This window comes from Miniopterus schreibersii (assembly GCF_964146895.1).
Source record: "Miniopterus schreibersii genome assembly, chromosome: 4".
Lineage (NCBI taxonomy): Eukaryota > Metazoa > Chordata > Mammalia > Chiroptera > Miniopteridae > Miniopterus > Miniopterus schreibersii.
This window is the reverse complement of record NC_138105.1, coordinates 31613654-31622667: the sequence shown is the minus strand read 5'-3', so window position 1 is coordinate 31622667 and position 9014 is coordinate 31613654. Positions and strand designations below refer to the sequence as shown.

The following is a 9014-nucleotide window of genomic DNA, read 5'->3' as shown; positions in this document are numbered from 1 at the left end:
TTGGTAACCCTATTACTCCCCAGTTCTTTCATGTTTTAGCAAATGGTGGCACTATCTGTTGCTCTGGAAAAAAGATAAATAAATCCTTGGAACCATCCTGGCTTATTCTCATTTTAACAAAACCATATAAAATGTATCGGCAAGTTCTATCATCACTATCTTCAAGAATTATGTAACCCTATACTTATCTTCTAAGAAAGGCTCTTGTGATTTTTCTGCACCTTCATTGGAGAGAGACAAAAACTGAGCACAACTTTCTCACATTTTTTTCTTCAGCATCTACCTGGATTAGGATATTTATCCTTGGGCATGGAACCCTCAGGGCATTGAACTAAAAGGGAAACTTTTTTTATATAGCAAAGATAGGCTCTGCTTCTAGATTTTCTTTGGCCTTTCTTCAAGCTAAAAAAGAGGAAAAAAGCAGCAGCAGCAGCTATGCAGGGTGTGCTTTTGCTAAAACTATAAAACCATTAAAGGTGCTTTCATAAGTTGAAAGAGATCATTTTTACCTTAACTTTTGAAAATGTTGGAAAGAGCTGGTCTCTCTTCCATCTTCTCCCCACAGCACGTTAAACATTGTTTTTTGTTTGTGGTTTTTGCTTTGTGTTCACACACAATGCATAACAAATGAATAGGTTTTCCATTAAGTCTTGGAGAAGGCTAGCCACCTGCAACTCTTAGAAACTGCCCAAGTGATGGAGTTCTTCAGGGCACGTTTAATGAACCAGCCCATTGCTGTTATCATGAATATATAAATGTTAGCACAGAGCTTAAGCTTGGCTTCATAATAATGCAAAGCAAACGACTAGTTCATGTTTATGCTGGTGGGAAGGGTGGTGTAACAGTTCTATGTCAAATGGGATCTGGCTAGTGAATTGTTGGTGACCTCAGTCAGTAGTGTGCTGTATTTGTCCAACGGTTTTGCCCAGACTCTTCAAATATTTTGGAGAAACGACTTCACTCATCTTTATAACACCTCTTTCATAAGAGGATATTAGAGTGGAGATAGAAGGGAGAATGCAAGTTGCTTAGCAAATCAGAAGAGGAGTGAGAGGAATCCATTTTGCAATGTGTCCAGAGTTTCACGTATTCCAAGTGGCCCACCATTAATTACAGTCCAGCTGTGTCCCTGGCTGTAACATGTGCATGGGAACATTTTGCCACAGGCTTTGGAATTCTTCAAAAGACTGTACCAAGCATCAATATTGCCAAAGGCCCCAGGCATTGGCAAAGCTCTTTCCATTTCCCCCCATATGTGGTATTGTTTGTGTGGTGTTATGTTTAAAACTGGAAAATTTTGTTTATGGGATTTTTTTAATGTGTGTGCATGATTTTAAGCAAAGTATTTTGCATTCTCAGTACTTAGAACAGCCTGTAACTATCCAAATAGATATAAAACTTTAGATGTTTAGAAGAAAGTGTTCCAAATATCACATCTACCATTAAAAAAGGAACCAAATTTACAACCTTTAGAATGAACAGCAGTGCCCCCTCCCCCAATGATTGTTCCTTAAGGGGCCTAGACATGTTCAGGTGGGACATGAGAAGAGAAACAACAAATTAACACTAGATACAGATAAGATAAGAAGCTTTAGGCAACAGCTTATTCACTCATCCATTTAATAATTTCCAACTCATACAATGTACAAGGTACTGTGAGAATCAATAATTCAGTTTTCAGATCTTATGTGCTCTAAGAGGTAGAGCTAGTAAAAAGCATCATTTTATTTTTTGTTAATTAGATTAGGAAACGTTAAAAAGATTTCACAGGTTGAAGATTAGTGGTTAGGTGTTGTTTAGGATTTGTCTGATGTTTTTCTCATGATTAGGCTGGGTTATGGGTTTGGGGGAGACTAAAGAGGTCAAGTGCCATTCTCATCATATCATATCAGGGTGTATACCATGTGTATGTCTTACTACTATTTATGGGATGATTTTATGGTTCTGGGATGAAACCAGCTGTTTGGTGCCTGAAAAGTCTATTGGACCACTGGTGCACAATTAGGAAAATCTGACTAGAGTTGTAATGAGTATAAGAGGTTATGATATATATACCAAGTGGAAGACCTGCAAGTGAAAATTCCTTGTTATATAGAAACCAACTATCCAGGGAATAAATTATTCTGTCTCTAAATATAGATAAGGGTGATTGTACATACACTTATATGTGTGTCTACATACACAGGCATGACATTCTCTTTACGAGGGAGATGCAGTTTTGGAAAAACCACCCTGTGTGGCAGACATGTATTGGTTAATATGCATTAAGCCTCACACTCTTAGGCAAAAGTATAAAGTGAGACAAATGATAACCCAGAGGTACTGTAAGACCCTGAGGTGCCCAATGACTTACTGGACTGTGCGTACTCAAATGTGAGAGAAGGCAATTATAATTTTAAATATTTTATAAAGTTTTTTTTTCCTGATTTTTTTAACTTGGTTTCAAAGAGAAGAAGGGAGAGGGAGAGAGAAAAAGAAACATCAGTGATGAGAGAGAGTCATTGATCAGCTGCCTCCTGCAAGCCCCCCCTGGGGATCGAGCCCACAACCCTGCCATGAGTCCTGACCTGGAATCGAACCGTGACCTCCTGGTTCATAGATTGATGCTCATCCTCTGAGCCACTTGGACTGGGCAAATTTTAAATATTTTAATTAAAATCATTTTAAGTTACAAATGATGAAATCCAAAACCCGAATTCCTTGAACAATTTATGTAATCCAGATCCTTTTGAATTTTTAATCATAGACTACATAAAATAACATTAAAATATTGATACATTGATACATTATTTCTCTCCAGTTACAGAAGAATAGATGGATGAACCATCTAATATTTTTGGAAACAAAACTTTTATGTTCATTGTAATCAGCCAGTTGTCCAACCATTTTTTTTTTTTTTTTGAATACTAGATGGCAGAATTTTATGGTTTTATTAACACAAGTAAAATGTGCGCACCAGCTGTCTATTCATTTCCTCTGCTGCGCAGCCTGGCATTGGGATGGGTGACTGATGGCCAGCTGGGCTGCTCTTCCCACAATGGCTTTGTGGTTCTTGAGGAGATGTGAGAAATCCCAGCACAGTGAGACTTGTGGCAAATCAGCAGCACTTCAAGCTCCTTGATTCTGTGGACCAGGCACTTCTGAAAGCCACTGGACAGCATGTGATTTGTTTTCTTGTTGCTCCCATAACCAATGCTGGGCATCAAGATCTGGCCCTTGAATCTCCTGTGCACCCCATTGTCATTGCCCCTGGGTTTCCTCCAGGTCCACTTAATTTTGACATATCTGTCTGTCTGGTGCTGGATGAACTTCTTTTTGAAGATCTTGGGTTTCACAAGGGGTCTGAAGATCTTAGGTTTCACAAGGGGTCTGAGGGCACCTCCATGGTGCCAAGGAGGAGATGGCTGTCACCTCCATAGGCGGCATTGAGGAAGGGCCAACCATTTTAATATTTAATAATGAAATAAAAATAGAGATAATTTATATATATTGTGTTCCTTGGAAGCAAAATGCATTTTATAAAAAATTGGATAAAGAAGGAAAAACTAATACTGACCAAGTGTCAATTCAAAAGGTATTATCACAAATGAACAAAGCAAACATTATATTAATCTATTTTCAAAATGCACTTGGACATAGTGATTATTAATATACACTGAAAACAATAATGAGAACATGAAACATCAGTCAGTCACAGGATGTAATGTGACTGTAGGGAATACAGTCAGTAATATTGCAGTGACTTTGTATGGTGATAGATGGATACTGGATTCCTTGTGGCAATCACTTTGTTAGATATATAAATGTCAAATCACTGTGATGTACACCTGAAACTCATATAATATTGTATGACAACTATACTTCAATTTGAAAAATGCTTTACATTCCAGGAAAAAAACACACAATAATGAGAACTACATAGAAAATGACTCTACATGCAGATGTCACATGGTGATATAGTAGGGACACTATCAAATCTCCAAGAATTAAACCAGGAGGATAGAAACCATGTTTTGTGTACTGGTATCCACATGGTTCTTTCAGCTATTTCAATGACGTGACCTAATGATGAGAAGAACATCACAAAATAAAAATTAAACAGTCATGTAATTTTGTATTCTTGAGCTATTTTTTTCCTTGAATTTGCTGACTCTCACCTCCCCAAAAACGTCTGAATTAACATTCATTTTAGAGATAGATTGATAATCTTGAGCATATCATTACAATGGTGCCTGGGGTTCCGAATGTACTCCGTTCCGAGACCTTTCGAGTCTGAAATGTTAAAAAACCGAGGGATCCACAGCCGACAGCTGGGCCTCAGGACTTTGCCCTCAGCGGGAGCCATGGGGCATGTTCGACTTCCGAGGTGCGTTCGAAAACCGATGCATTTCCTTTGGGGTTTACGGCGCTTGTAAACTGAAATGTTCGTTCACGGAGACGTTAGAAAACCAAGGCACCACTATAGTTTATTCCCAGATTTTATGTCCTTTTTCTCCAAGTGTTAAAAAATTTTGGTGCATTTGGTTTTCTCCAATTATGATACTGGAAATCATTCTAGAAGATTAATTTCTCTTTTTAGAGAAATCCCTCTACAGAGCTTTCCAAACCCTTCTCTCATCGGCCATCTGCCCTGTTCTCACAGATGCCTAAGGCCACAGTCATTCAGAACTGTTTTTCCCCTGGAGGAAGAGCAGTCTAACAGCCACAGAGATGTAGACACCTCAGTGATGGTCTCAAGGTTACTCCCGGGAAGCTGCTTCTGGGCTTTGGTTTCCCATCCTGGGCAGTCAGGGTTTTGGGGTTTTCTTGGGGGGTGATAAGTGTGCATTACCTTATTATATCACATCTGGCCTTGCACACTGGTAAGGTGTTAGTGTGTTTAATCACTGGTATTCTGCCCAGGTTTTTATACTCTCTGGTTGCCTTAGAACTGCCAGGGTACCCAGCCCAGTGCTACTGAGTGTCCGTGGTAAGAATGGACTGGTGGGCAACCTAACATAAGTGTAGGGCATTTCATGGACAAATCAGCTAAGCCATTATTTTGTCTTGTTTTATTTTGTTTTGTTTACTTGTTTTAACCCTGGAGAATGTTGAATAATGCCCCCTTAAGCTTCTATTTAAGTTAGAACTTATGAAAAATCTGCCATTATGTTATTCAGAGCAGTCCCTGAATATCTTTGGAGATATCTAATTTTAAAACACTCAGTGAATTACTTCAGAAAGAATAGTGTGTCAGTATGGTATATAATGTGTGTTTTTCTATATTTATTCATATAAAAATTGCACATGCTTGGAAGAAGAGTGGGTAAAATATTTTGAAAAATGCAAGAATTCTATAAAAATGAGTTTTCTTCCTATGTTGGCAGACAAGAAAGCAGGGCTGTCCAGAAAATGAAGTGAAATCAGAATTCAGGACAGTGACGCCAACGCTAATTAGTGAGTTTTCTATGCATTGATAGAAAGGAATGAGAGAGGACAGGATAGCTGTAATTGTGCTTTGTTTAACTTAGCCCTTTAGTCCACCAGAGCTTTTACAACTAGCTCTTTTATGGCTATGACATCTTTATGCAGCAGTCCTTGTCTTTTCCTGACTTGGCTGCTTTTGTGCACATTTCAAATGTTTTTGATCAAATGCATATATACAGCCCAATGTTTTCCCCCTGAAAGCACTGTCCCTTCACTAAGGAAAGCGTTAAAGTAGCTTTCATCAAGAATACAGATTTGGGGGGGGAGGGGGGAGAACAGGAGGCAGGGCACTGGCTCGATCTGTAACAGTTTGAAAGAGATTTGAAGGGAGATGACATGCCCATTGAAAAAGCCTGTTGACTGGTCAAGGATCGTGCATCTGCACAGTGGTAAGATTAGTGAAATTGTGGAGATCTCTTGTGTAGCATTGGTCATATGGCTATTCCTTTTTTCCCCACTTGGATGAAGTAAAATGTGAAATTCCTGCCCAAACTCTGGACCCCTGTCTCCTTCAATGCCGGCAGTGACCTGCACAGATAGGATTGCAAATTCACACATAGAGATGGCTGGTCTCCCCTGTTTCTCCATGCTGCGTGGTTATGACCTAAGACCTTCTGCCTCTCCCACAACATAAACCTTTCTTCTTTGGGAGACGAAAAAGAGGAGGGGGCCTGAGCTAGTGAGGATAGAATATATTACCTCATTCTTTCGAGGCCTTGCAATGGCTCAAGATTAACTAGACCACTGAATAATCTCATTTAGCTAAACAGGCATGCAGCTCAAATTGGATCATTCTATTTTATTCAGCCCAGGGAGAGACAGGAACAAACACATTGATAGAAGATACAAGTAGTATTAATTGGACGAGTCATTGTAAAAGCAATCTTACCAGGATAATTCGACATTTTTTGTTAAATTTAGGAGTCTGGTATTATGAATAAAAGGAATTTTATTTGTGAATTTGAATTTTCTGCATACATCTCCATATGAATATTCTCTATAATGAAACTTTATAAGGCATTCATAACGTTAATATTTGATAATTGTACATTTGCACAACATGGCAGAGGGAAAGAATAATAATGGCAGTATAAGAAAGTCATTTCTTATAAATACCATAATCATCTTTCTTCATAAATAAATTGGTGATAAACAGAATATTCATAATAAAAAAAATACAACCCTTCTATTTTAGTGGGTTATTATAAGGATCACATGAGACAACACATGTAGATTCAGTTATTGGATTTTTTAAAAAAAATTATCTTTATTATTGGAAGTACTGCAGCTGTCCCCCTTTCCCCCCATTGATCCCCTCCCCCCTGCACCCGCCCCTCCCCCATACTATTGTCTGTGTCCCTTCATTATGCATATAAACACGTAAGTCCTCTGATTAATCTCTCCACACCCACTCCCCCACCCCTGCCTTCCCTCTGAGATCCCTCAGTCTGTTCCATGCTTCTACGTCTCTGGATCTATTTTGTTCATCAGTTTATTTTATTCATTATACATTTATTGGATTTTTTAAAATTGCTTTTTTATGTTTACAAAACATAAATTGTCAGGCTGTTCTTTGAAATGCCTGGTGTTTGCCCCAGGAGGAGTTTATGCTAGCAACTTAGCAACTTGTGGGTTAAAGCTGTACCAGTTGCCCAGGAATTGGTTTGTGGAACACAGGATGGAATATAGAAATGTTGTCAAGGAGAAAATTCACCTTTCTATTGGGAAAACACATCCACAGGCCTTTGGAGTGGAAACCAGCCCAAATCGTTGTAAATAAATAAATGGTTCAAATAAATTTTACATTTTAGAAAATGTCAGGAAGAAATGTTAAAATATACCACTTCTTACTATTCTTATATAACCACTTTTTACTATTCTTACTAATCTTCTAACTTGAGCATTTAATTTCAAGGAAGGTTTTCACTTCTTTTTATCTATATATGTGTGTGCATATATATATATGTGTGTATCTATATATACATATACATATATGTATATATCTGTTTACCATCTTTATCATTTATCTACTCTGCATCCATCCACATCTCTCTCTCTCATCTACCTACCTATCTACCTACTTCCATGTATTGATTTACCTCTCACTTATCTATAGGCCTACTTAAATAAATATTTATTAATCTTCCTATTAATTTATTTTGGACTTGGAGTGTTTGATTAGACCCAAATCCTTTGAACTTATTATTGGAGATTTATGTAAGGCCCCTCCCTCGTTTCCCCTTTCATCAGTTCTTTCTTCTTTCCTTCCTTCTATTTTAATCACCCTCTCCACTTAACATTTTTTGCCTCCCTAGTAATCATTTTGATACATTTGTTTTGCATAATTTATTTGCATGGGATTTTGTTTTATGTGCATATGCATTTAATTTACATAAATCCTCTTATGTTATAAACACATTCTATTCCTTTTTCATGTTTCAAAGATCCATTCATGTCTCTGTGTTTGGATCTAGTCTTTTGCTAACTGCTGCACCGAATTGCATAAGGTTCATGGGCCACATTTGACTGTCCATTCCTCCCTGGGTTGCATTCAAGTCACTCCTAAAAATCAAACTGGGATGAAAATTCACATATATATTCTCATACTTGTGCAAAAATCACTCTGGGATATGCATCTAAAGCGTGACTTTATCTAGGTCATAGCATGTACCTACATTGAATTTAACATGAAATTCTCACATTGCTCTTCAGATGACTGGGCCAGTTTCAATTCCCACAAGCAGTTCAGGAGATTTTTCATTTCTCCATTTCCCCATTTCTCCAGCAGCACCTGCATTTTCTAGTTTCCTAGTATTTCCCTATTCTAATGAGAGCTACCAGTTATGATGTCTTCATTTTAGTGGCCTTCTTTTTGAGTCTTTTTAATGAAATGGTTGTTTACATGCTTTGCCTATTTTTTCTTGCTATGATTTGCTGTACTTTTCTTGTGGATTAGGAAGCATTCTTTGTATAGTCTAGATATGGACATTAGACCTTTGTTGGTTTTATATATTGCACATGTTTTCTGTGAGTAATAAACAAGGGGTTTATTGACTTTGTCCATCATGTCCTTTTGTAAACACAAAGCCTCTGTCTGTTAGATGTTGTATAATTCATGTGCTATTCATCTCTGTTACCTTTGGTTAACCTCTATTAAATTTATAGATTGATCTTTCACAATTAGATCTTTGATTCTTTTGGGGTGTGCCTTTTTATATGCAATGGAATAGAAATTCAATTTTATTTTCCCCAATAGAGTGAGCCAGTTTTCATACATCATCAACTAAATACTCAGTCTTTGGCCCATTGATCCATGTCTTATTTAAAATCCATGACTATTTCCTTGAAGGAATGCAGAAGGCTAGAAGGCAATGAAGTGACATTTATAAAGTGCTGAAATTACATATATATAACCAACCCATTATTCTATGCCCAGGGAAAAGATCTTTCAGAAATTGAGGGAGGGGCACATTTTCAGAGAGATAATGAGAGAATTTGCTGCAAGAGGTATACTCTATTACAAAGCTTTAAAATTTATTTAGGTCCTT

The 9014-nt window shown here is 37.6% G+C and overlaps 1 pseudogene across 1 annotated transcript; it reads right to left on the bottom strand.

The window, feature by feature from the left end:
• Nucleotides 1–2963: 2963 nt before the first annotated feature.
• Nucleotides 2964–3430, bottom strand: LOC308555668 (large ribosomal subunit protein eL32 pseudogene; annotated as a pseudogene). The gene has a single exon. The product of its transcript is annotated as a large ribosomal subunit protein eL32 pseudogene (transcript).
• Between the last annotated feature and the right edge of the window lie 5584 nt (nucleotides 3431–9014).